The sequence below is a fragment of the Protopterus annectens genome, chromosome 10.part0 (genome assembly GCF_019279795.1).
Source record: "Protopterus annectens isolate FY-2018-M chromosome 10.part0, PAN1.0, whole genome shotgun sequence".
Classification (NCBI taxonomy): domain Eukaryota; kingdom Metazoa; phylum Chordata; order Ceratodontiformes; family Protopteridae; genus Protopterus; species Protopterus annectens.
In genome coordinates, this window is record NC_056744.1 from 1,209,818,673 (window position 1) to 1,209,831,317 (window position 12,645).

Below are 12,645 nucleotides of genomic sequence, written 5' to 3' on the forward strand. Positions count from 1 at the left end.
TATATATATATAGTTTACTATAAAAAACTAGAAGTTCCTTCCATTGAATGGTCATGTTGCCAAACTGAAATACTGAAAATAAAAACATCTTTTTGCCCCTTTGTCGGACCATGCTAATATTGATGGTTTGACATTCACTGTTATGGAAATGTGGCCATTGGATTACATGTGCCGTTTGATGTTCAGTGATGCAGGTCACAATGTGTCCATTCGATATTAGCCATTTTGAAAGTGTGCAAACAGAAAAAGAAACTTAAGCAGCCCACTACCATCTTCCTTGAAATGGCTTTAAAATGTAAAAAGTCCCAGCAGAGTCACTTCCACAACGTAAAAGGACTTTAATTAAGCGCTTTCATCTCTCTCAATGGAGAGACTTATTCAGAACAAAACACTTGTAGAAAAATGCCTCTTAAATCATAAAACACATATCAGTTAACATGTCCACCCTCCAATCATTCAATTAAACAATTCACCTATATATATATATATATATATATATATATATATATATATATATATATATATATATATATATATATATATATACATGTATATGTAATTGTTTGATTTTTAGGGAGCCTCAACCTCTTTAATGTCTTTACACTTTGATCAGCAATGCAGATGGTTTACAGTTATGCAAGAATGTACAATCCCCAGGGTTGGTGAATATGCCCTTTCCCTGGGGATTGTGCAGTCTTAGAGTCAGCATATATAGTTAGGGGGGTGTACAGCAGTTTGCATGTTTCTAGGATTGTCTTCAGAGCATGCTCAGAAGTAGATCAATGTCTGTTTGTCAACATAAGTGTGTCTTCATTTGGAAAGCTAACATAGTAGTTGTTCAACCATTGTGTGTCACACATTCATTTGTGCAAAAGAATGAATTGCAGAGTCATTTTTCCAAATCCAGTTTACTGAATATCAGTTTTGTTAAATGTGTGTTTTGTCCTAACAGGTAAGTATTATATAGATGTGCTTGTGAGTGTGTGCGTGAGCCTGTCTTGTTTAGTGCTAGTGTTACGTGAAGGTTTTTTAAGGTAAGGTATAAGGTTAGAGGCAGGCTTCACCCCCCCCCACCTTTGTACCAATTTACTAATATACGCTTACCTTAACCCTAACCTTGTCCCTAATGTTAACCCCATACTTTAACTTAAAAAAAAAAACTTTCTTTCCATAACACTACCACTATTCAGACAAATTAGAAATGAGTATTATGGAGAGTTTAAGAGAAAATATTTCAAAAGGAAATTGCTTTCTTTTTGATATCTTTAATATGTTCGATGTTTTCACTGTTCATTAGTATGACAGCTTGTTATATTATGTCAGACATTTTGCGTTTAACATTGTAACACTGAGATCAATCACAACAGTTCATACATATCTCTCTCTCATATATATATATATATATATATATATATATATATGAATCTACTTCACTTCACTTCACATAAAACTCATTTGACCAACATTCACTTCACCAAGACCAATTCACCTAAAGTTCACTTCACCTAAAACTCATTTGACTGACTTTCATTTCACTGGCACCTGACAATGCTGGATTTCAAAATACTACATTTTAAACCATAGACATGCACACTTACAACACCAATAACTAACTCTTTCCAAAACTTAAACACAACTTACTTACCATCTTAAAAGAAACCAGACAATATAAAACCAAACTAGGTGGGGGGATGTGCCTCCCACCCTCCCCCCCTAACTATATATACTAACTCCAGGATCGCACTACAGTGGGGAAAATGGCATATACCTTTTACTTGCCTTACAATACTCTACACCCTGCCATTATTAAAAGTTGGTGAAATGAGAGTCAGTCAAATGAGTTTTAAGTGAAGTGAACTGCAATTAAATTTCAAGTCTCCATTTAAGTTCACTGGTCATTATCCAAAAATGTTAATCATGGTCTCTATTTATATGGTATTATCTATTTGTAAAAGTGCCTTACTTCCACAGATTTTCTAATGCACCAAATATTTGATAAACCATGGAAGTTAGAGGATTTCCATTTACTTGCAATGTCTTTATTTCTTACTAGCATAATAGGCATTGTGTGCCTTCTTTCATGTTTTCTCAAAACTGTTTCAAGCAAATATCCCATAAATAAATAAAGGACATTGGGTACTACTTGATGTGACTAAAAATGTCACAATGTACATTGAAGTTCTCATTTAAAGCATTCTGAAAAGTATCATCTCCAAACACATTTTCCTCTTTCACTTGACATATAACTGACAGATAAACTTTGCAAAAGATGGTGTAGCATAACTGGAGTCATACCTTTTAAATTCTTAGCTCAAGAAGTATGTGATAAAAGGTCCAAAATCTGAGATAAACCTTGTTTTTAACTATTAATCTAATACTATTAAAAGATTAATAGAACAGGTTTTATATCCAAATACATTTTTTGAATAATAAAAAGTATGAAACTCTAATGTCCAGCCTTATTAACTGACAAAAATCATTATAAATATACCTGAAAATCAAAAAAACTTTAAGAGGGACAGGACAAGAATGTGAAGTATAATCAGGAACATTATGCAAATGTGTGGATGGTTGAAATGCATGATCGGGGTACAGACATAGCTATGTTTGTGTTTTTAAGCAAATATGCAAAATTGTTTAGAATGTGTTACATATTTAATGAGTACTCACAGCTTTGCATTAATTTTTTAATCAATCTTAACTTTCAAAAATCACAAGCATCTAAACTTGGCATCCTGACAAACGTAGTTTTCTGTTTAGCCAGAAGCCACTCTGACAAGTTTAAAATATTCAGTTGTCTTCCTTTATGATCCTACTCTCTCCTCAGTATAACTGTTGACTGTTTTTTCATTCTTATAGGTGAGGCCTATCCCTCAAGAAATCCTTCAGTTTCATACTGCTGAAGGGATGTTTTTACTCTTATTGATGATAAAATCTTAAAGTAGGTTCAATCAACCTTCTAAATGGCATAAACGTATCACTGAGAGAAACATACTCCTTATCTACTTCATTGCTGTAATGAAGACATCTTGGCAATGATCATTTCTTGAATTCTTACAGGTAAGGATCTTGCCAGAGCACCAGAGATATTGTAATACTTTTTTTGCAGTGAAAAATTACAAAGCACACTGTTACAGGGCTCAGCTACTACATAGAAGCTGCTGACTATAGTCCAAGCATTACTTTTTAAGATACAATCATCAAGGAGGCCAGTCCACTTTGTCATCAGAGACAGGACAAAATCTACACAACAGATAACCTCATCCTTTTCTGGAAAACCATGTGTTGTCTTTTCTTCTGTCATGGCTTTCAATATCTACCCATTTTAATTCAAGGGATTCTATTTTTGATTCAGCCAATACCCTTTGGAGTTTCACTTCATCTATTTTTGTAGATTTCAGATACAATCAAGATCAGTAAAGATTTAATCAATCTCTGTCTATCTCTGTCCTAGCATTCTAGCATAAATGTTTCTAAATGTTCCTTCACTACTGAAGTCAGTATAATTTGTGCAAGTTAAAATGTTGGTTACTGTATCCTCTGTTGCTGTAACATTTCTTACTTAATGTCCAACATTCTCTATGGACCACTGGCACCTTTATTCTCCCTTTTATTTATTTATTTGTTCATGTATTGTGTCTGCATTATTTATTAGCAGGCATAACTCCAGTTACATAAATATTATTCAGAAGCAATCATCTCAGCTGTGTGCCTACAAAAATCCAAATTAAGCCTTCAGTATGGATGCAGCTTTAGCCTCCTGGTGTCATGTCAAGAAATCCCAGGTCATACAAGATTTCATTTTACCCTTTCTCCGTGTATTAAAATTAAGCACAAAAGCAGTAAAAGTACCTGCAGATAATATTCCATTGAAAATCATCTAGCTCTGTAACTGTTACTACCAGCCAGCTGCTTCACTAATACTTTATATATACTTGATTTGGCACCTACTACATTAATGTTCTCTACTGTTTGTCACAGTTTGTGTTGAGGTACATGTGCAGTACTGTTTTTACTACTTTACACATTTTGCTGTTTCTGTATTTTCCCCACTTTTTTTTCTCCATGCAGCTAACCATTAGTTGGTCCCAAAGCAATTAATTTTCTAGGTCTATCTACCCCTCCTTTACTCCCCTGGACTTTTCCAATAAGAATTGAGGCCAGCAAAAAGACTGAGTTCTCCTAAGACAGTGTAATGGTGCTGCTACTTTGGAGTTTTGTACTTTTTCTCAGCCCTTTTTGCATGCCCCCAACCTTCCTGATGGGGTATAATCCACTCTCTCCTGATCTCTCTCTCCTTCAAAACATAGACATCAACAGGATGCCCAGCCAACCCTCAGCAACAATGTGCAGTTGTTTCCTCAGTCTTTACCATGGAAACTGAAATAATTTGTGTGCCCCTGACACACTCCCAAATACCCAAGCCACTTAGTACACCTGAGTCAACTGGACCATGATCAGGGCTTTATCACTATATGCCATGGAACTGGCTAGGCTATTTATACTTTAGTGAAAACATGCCTGATATTTTATGTACAGCTAATCACCCCATGCCTTCATGACAATGTGTTACACCTAGCTGGTACTTCCCCCACTTGCAAATACACAAAATGAAAATAAACAAACTAGCTGTTTCACATCTCAGCAATTAAGAGGCTCATCAAATCCTGCAGCAGTCCTATTATTACCTACTTGAGAAATTCTTTGCATGAGCATGTATGCAGGGAAATACAACTAAATGAAAATGTATATCTACATTGTTAAATATGGGTAGGTCAGATTTAAAAGTTTTGAAACTTTGATATTTGACAATGATGATCTATGTGATTTTCTAGTTTTATACAGCAGAACTGCACTAGTTGATGAAGAATCTGCACATACTCTTACACGTATCCTTAGGTATAAGAAATGTGATGCATACATAGTTATAATTTGAGAGGTAACAAACAACTTTTGCATTTACATTTTTTGTAACCCACACCATTTAGGAGATATTGCAAATCATGTGAGGTATGCTGTTAATTTACGATTTAAGAGAACATTTCTCAGAATGAGTGTTTTCCTGGCTTAAAAGACTTCTATAAGGAAAGGATTAGTTAACTTCATGCTGCTCAGGACTGAATAAGTTAAGCCGACCTCCTGTTGTATACTTGTATGTTAGAATTACTATCTGTGGTAATTAGTACAGCATACATATCAGCTTTAATATTTAGTAACTTTATATAAACAAATTGCTTTAAATTGATTGTTTTAGAATGAAATATAAAAATTAAGATCCTGCCTCAGTCAGAAAATGTATCATCCCATTAGTTTGTTGTGCCTCTGTCACATGGCCTTGTATCATGGCTAGCCTAGCTCCATGGTACAGAGGCTCAGAGCCTCAGCTGTGATCCAAATGCCAACTTCAGCTAGGAGCCTCAACACTAGTGTAGCTATGCAGGGAAATGGAGGAGTGAAAGAACATAGACCCCTCATCTCTCTTGGATGCTAGGGAAAGATGCAGTCATTTGGGGGCACACTGAATAGTGCACTCTTCCTGATAGAAACTGGTGAGCTCTTTTGGAAGTGATGGGATCTCCTCTGCTCTCAATCTATTATATGTCTCAGCACTTTGATGGGTTTCAAAAAAGAGTTAAGAGCATCACAAAAGAAAAACCCTCAAACTAACCTGAAGGCTAACTGTATAAAGGCCCCATCTTCAGCCCAGTGATGGGCGATAAATGAGCTGATCAGCTTGGAGGTATTTATGATTGACAAATAGTGGGGTAAATAGAGAAAACAAAAAAGAAAATTTCTACTGGATACTTTAGAACAAAAGGGGGTTGAATTTGCATTCTTATGCATTTGGGTAATATTTTATTTATTTATTTATTTTACATTTGTTGACCGGGCTAGTCTGGCTGGATACATGTCCATTTTCAGCAGAGGCCCGAGGAGAAAAGCTCCACTATATACTAGTCCATAATAATGATAAAAATAAACAAAAAAGCACAATAAGATAGAAATTATAAGCATGTAAAGAACTGTTCCCAAGTAGCATAGTAACAGTGCAAAAGTAATATATAAAAACTAAACATAGAGTGAGGGTTTCTATTCCAAAATCTTTGGAAGAGTAATTAAAGAAGAAATAAAGCAGTAACTCACACAAGACTCTATTCAACTATTTACAGTATTAACAATTTTGATAAACATTTTGTGTCAGGGCACTAGTTTTAAGAAACAGATTTCATCAGCTGGGTGATTTAGATACAAGGTGAGATGATAGGTTGCAGTAATATAAAGAGAAGTAAATTTATGGGAAAAGTAATATCCAAGTGGAAGGTAGGTGAAGTACAGAGGAGGGGTAAAGGTCATGATAGGGACATGAGGAAGAGTAGTGGAAAGAGCTGAAAAGAGAGATGGAAGCTGAGATCAGTCAGGATTTGAACAAGGGCATAGCCAGTGAGTTTTAAAATAGTTTCTTAGTTGTTTTCTGAAAAGTTGTGATGAGCCTAGAGTGGTCAGTTATATGGGAAGTTTATTCCAGTGTGAGCCAATGGTATTTGTAAACAAGGAGACCCCAGCTTTATTGTGTGTTTTGAGGGTGGCCACTAGTAATTTGTTAGCTGAGCGAAGGGAAGTAAGATTCCTGTAAGGGACAACAAGGTTATTTAGTATGGGTGTATTAGAAGGGTAATGGAGAATTTTATAGGTAATAACTAATTGATGTAGGAGAATGAGATTTTGAAGTTCAAGCCAGTCAAGCTTTTTGAGATTAACACAATGATGTGTGAGAAATGGGGAACCTGTGGCAAACCTGGCAATGCTGTGGTAGGCTGTGGCAAGTTTCTGAAGGTTAGATTTTGAAAGGTTTATAAAAGATGGGGAGGCATATAATAATGTAGAGATAAGATGAGTTTGGGCTAAAGACACCCTGGTGGTTGCTGTTAGAAAGGGCTTAAGTCTATAGAGGGCACCTATTTTTTATTAACAGTTTTGATAGTTAGGTCAATGTGATAATCAAAGTTTAGTTGATTATCTATTGTAACACCTAGTAGTTTAGTGGAACTATCAGGTGTAATGATAGTGCCATTGTCAGACACAATAGAAAAGGAAAGAGGGGCAGATTTAAGGGTTGGAGAGAAAAGTAATAATTTAGTTTTTTTGGGATTAAGGAGGAGACAGATATCTTGGAACCATTTTTCTGCTGCTGTAAAGACTTTTTGGGTGGAAGAATGAAGTTCAGCTGGAGATACAGCAGAACAGATGAGAGTTGAATTGTCTGCATATTGAATACATGAGGGTGTTGGGAGTGAGATAGACAGGTTGTTTATAAATATGGAGAAGAGAAGGGGTCCTAAGATGGATTCTTGTGGGACACCAATAGTGATTGGGAGCTGAGAGGAGAGATGGCTGTCCCAAAGGACTGCTTGTTGTCTATCTTTCAGATAAGAGTCAAACCAGTGCAATGCCGAAGGTTCAAGTGAGAGAGATTTCAAAGTGTCTAGTAAAAGTTGATGGTTGACCATATCAAAGGCTTTAGAGAGGTCAAGAAACAAAGCAGAAGAGTATATGTTGTTATTGTGATTTTTGTTGATAGTATCTGTGAAGGAGAGAAGAGCAGTGGAAGTGCTATGGAAAGGTCTAAAGCCATGTTGAGAGTCTGAAAGTAGGCTATTATGTAAAAGATGATGTAAAAGTTGTTGGTGTATATAACGCTCCATGATTTTAGACAGTGGTGATAATAAGGCTATAGGATGGAAATTAGAAAGTTCATTAGAGTTTCCTCCTTTATGCAGAGGAATGATATAGGATACTTTCCAGAGGGAAGGGATAGTAGGTTCGGTTATTGTTCTGTTAATTAAAATGGAGACTGGGTATGCTAGTTCTGCTGATGCTAGCTGCAGATATTCAGCTGGTAGTTGGTCAGCTGAAGGAGTGCATGGTTTTAGTTTTGAGAGTAACTTTTGTATATAGGTTGTGGAGACTGTACTGAATGTTAGAGTGGGGGTGTTATTTTGGGGGGAGGTGTTTTTAAGGGAAGTGTGGGGAGTCATGTTCTTTGCAAGACAGGTGACTGTTTCAGTGAAGAAGTTGTTGAATGTGTTGGCTATTAAGTTGAGTGGGGTCTGTGCTAAGTTAGCTGGAGTAGGTGTTTTGGTATTTCCTGGATGGAGCAGTTTATTGATTCCTGACCAGAATTTTTTGGGGTTATGATTTTGATTTTCTTGATATTGAAGGTAATAATTCTTTTTATCAAGATGGGTAAGTTTTTTTGTGGTATTTCTAAGGTGTTTGAAGTTTTGATGGTCAGTTGGGTTTTTAGCTGTTCTCCATTTTGTCCATAGTTTATTCCTTAATAGCATTGTTTGCTTGGTTTCTTTGGAAAGCCAAGGAGCAGCTTTGGATCCTGCTCTAATTAAGCGTGAGGGGGCGTGATACTCAAGAATTTGGAGGAAGACCATGCACAATTCGTGCATGATAAATACTGATAAAGTTCCTCCAAAAGCTAATTGTTGCAAAGCAAGTCATCTGATAAACCGCAGTATTTCTTAGTAACTCTACAGAGTTCAAAGTTACTTCCTTGATTGTGTCACTTACCACACTGAGCATTATATTGTTATAGAAACTGCACCTATAAAACTACCATACTCACGTATTAACCTTTTTCATGGCAGTTTTCATTTTTTCATCAGTGGAATTAATGTAATTCTTTCTTGCCAAAAAGTAATGCTGATTGAGTGGAATGGAATTGTTCTTTACACACTTCTGCAATAAATTACTGAGATATAAAATAAGGGTAAAAAGTCAGGATTTCATGAAATAAAAACACTACATACATCCCCTTTTTTTCAAACATAGAGTATGAATTTGATGTTTCTACAAGAACAAAAATCTAACAGTATTGCCAATTCTGAGGTTTTCATTCAGTGAGTATCAAAACTATCAGCACTGATATTTTTACTTTCTTTCTTTTAGCATATTCAGTGCATTTATTATTCATTTCTTTCTGATCATTTTCAGATTCAGGGTTACTTCATAAGGCATTCTTGCAAAATTAATCTTTCTGATTATTAATAGTGTCATTTTACCTGCCTGCCAGAATCTACCTTATTCATATATTTTTTTTACATTTAATTTCTAGGGAAAACACACCATTAAACTTTAATTCATGTTTTCTCAGATTATGCATCATAATATTTTAGGCCCAACATCCTTATGTTTGACATTTTAATCCAACATGTCCTTAACTATACTAAAATATCTATGCTATACATATTTTAACATTTTATCTACAGTTTTAGATTTTCACATTTAATATTGTTCATTTAAATTTCAAAACACTCCATATTAACTGAAAACATCTGAAGCCATTCTTTAAAAAATCACATTTAATTTTCCATATGTTGACTGCTTTAAAATTATACAGTGATAGCTCATTACTATTCAAAAATATGCACGCAGATAGGTAAACCAAACCAGCATGTCCATTGAAAACTGAGCATATACCAATGGAAAAAAAGTCCAATTACTGAAGTACCATTGAGCGGCCAAACTTTTTTCTATTAGTATATGCTGTGGAGGCATATGTCTCAACTGTCCAGATTTTCACAGAATGTCCAGATTTTTTACTCATATTTTTGGTATCTGAAAACAAATTACTGAGAAGTGAAGTCACTAACACACATTTCAATTTCAGACTTCAAATTCTTCAGACAGTGCATGATAACACAAATCTTGTTATTCTAGCATCTTTCTAAGTTTATAAGCGCAACATTTACAATTAATCCCTATTTTAGGGCTTTTGTCCCCTGTTATATAAAGCTTTATCTACATTTTTAAGATAAGAGGTTGAGAGGTACAAAGAGAATACAGAGCAAATATAAGGAAAATTGGGTATATTCTGCAAAACTATAGAAATGTACCTGAATGTCCTTGTACTTCTGCCATGTCTCTTTTATAACTCTAAATTGTCTGGATTTTACAGTTTAAAAAAAAATATTCCTTTCTCCATTGGTTGTATTTAACAGCATGGATGTACTGTGCAAGGGTGGGAATGTAAGTTGCATACACCAGTGTAATACATCAACAAATGCAGAACTATGAAGAAACAACATGGAGGAACAGCACTAAGTCATTATACAAAGACATTAGCCAGGATTCATGAAGGCTGATTTTCCATGCAGGAACAGTGTAGGAGCTCCTGCATGGAAAATGACCACCCAGCAATCCAGGAAAGTGCCGTTTTCATGTGCACGAGCGGCCCTACACTGTTCTACCACGGAAAACCAGCAAATATGCAAATACCTAATTTGCTGGTGAAAACCATGCAAATGAGGCAATTTTGAGATCCATGAAGCTGCCAGGTCTCCATGATAGAACAATGTCAGTGCAGAAATGTATTCGGCTAGTAACAAAATGCATTTCTGCATCTGACAAAACGAGACATGACAGCTCATGTAAAAGCATGTATTATGTTTAATACACATGACAGTGGCCAAATATAAGGCTATTGGCATTAAAAACAGTTTATTTTTTTTAATTTATACTTTTTTTTGTCCGATCTCGGTCGTTTAAGCTTAGGGCAGCGGCGAGCAAACGGGATCATGCCGAAAATAAAAAGAAGTAAATTTTAACTTTATTCTGCATTTTCCCATTATAGTCAATGGCATGCAGAATGTAAACAATACCAGGGAACACTGGTTGGCAAGGGGGAAAGGGTCCATTTAATTGCAGTAACTAATGACCTACACATCGGGGTATGCAAATGAGGGGAGTTATACTGAATCACAGATTTCTTCAAAGTGTCAGCTTGTACCTAACCGTGTAGGTGCAGCAATACAACAGTGCAAGTGTAAGAGTTGAATGACTTCATAAGGGGGTGTGTCATGCTTGCTGTAAGCTCACTGGAGCTCTGTGGCCAATGTTTGCCCTTAGCTAAGCACAGCTAAGGAGGGGTGTGTGTCAGATATGCCTGCGCACTGGGTATATAGCCTAAACGGGTGTGTGCGCCATGCATCAGGATTTAAACAAAAAAAAAAAAAAAAAGAAAAAAAATGAGGAAATGGCAGTACTGTTTACATTTGAGCACTGGGTATGCACGGTGTGCCTCAGGGCTTAAATAGGGAGGAACTGGGAAGGGGAAACAGCACTAGGAAGGCAATCAAGGAGAGATAGCATAACTGGCAGGTGGAATGTGTCAGAATCAGCCAATTACACATGCAGCAGCCCAGCACACTAATATAAACTATGCAAAGACCCTACAGACTAGTTTTTCCCACAAACTCTACACCACCGGTGTACACAGACGGGGGATTTTTAACTGGCAAAACTAACTAAAAATGTTAGAGGCTGCTGCTGCTTTACTCCATCAATATGTGCTAGAGACTGAGGGTGGTGAGGAGATGAATGCTGACAACCGACCCACAGTGAGGAAGAGGAGAAGAGTGTACAGACCCTGAGTAACCTACCAGGGCCTACATGAGCTGGAGATAGTAGAGCACTACAGGGAGGACAGGGACATTCTACAGCAAATTGTTGAGCTGTATCGGCCACGCCTCACACAAAGAACTAATAGAGGGGAACCTATCCCAGTGGATACCAAGGTATGTCTAGGCTTAAGAATACTAGCCACAGGTACCTTCCAAAGACCAACTGTTGATATCATGGGGATCTCACAGGCATCTGCATCCAAGTTACTCCACCAGTTCCTGGATGCCATGACACAACATGCCAATGAGCACATATATTTCCCCACTGCCCGTGAGGTGCTATAGCTGAATACCCTGAGGTAGTTGGTGCTATAGACTGCACGCACATCCACATCAAAGCACCGCCTGGTGAGCGGGGCAGGATCTACATAAACTGCAAGGGCTTTCCCTCCATCAACTGCCAGATTGTGTGCGATGCCCAGGGCGTTATAATGAATGTGTGTGCTGGCAGCGCTGGAAGCTATCACGACTCCCACATCTGACAATGCTCACAGCTGTACCAAGGAAAAAGCAAGTTCCACAGTATTGTATAAACCTTTTTAATAAAACAACAAAGCTTTCAGACAGATACGTCCTCTTCAGTGTTAATAAAAGAACATATCTGTCTTAAAGCGTTGTTGTTTTATTAAAAAGGTTTATACAACGCTGTGGAACTTGCTTTTTTCTTGGTATTTGGACATTTGTTTGCCAGTTCCACTTTATCATTTGCTTCACTTTTTGATTTTTGATTGCTTACAGCTGTATCAGGCGTTTGCCAGGGGGGACATCCCATATGGCCATCTAGTGAGGGATGCTGTCTATGCACTGGAGCCATGGCTGATGACACCCATCAGAAATGCACACACACCTGAACAAGAACACCATAATAAGTCACAAGCACAAACCGGCATAATTGTAGAGTGTGTGTTTGGGATGCTCAGCTCATGGTTCCGCTGCCTTGACATATCCAGTGGAGCCTTGCAGTACTCTCCAACTAGATGTGCACAAATGTTCATAGTATGTGCCATGCTACACAATATGATCCTGCGGAAACAGCTGCAGCAGGAACAGCATGGAGCAGGGCCACACAGCCCCCCACCATTGCCAAGGCCAGCACAGGCACAGAGGGATTCAGGGGAGGAAAATCCTGAGCCTGCCCCTGTAGGCAGAAGGAGGCATGCATAGTATGCCCAGG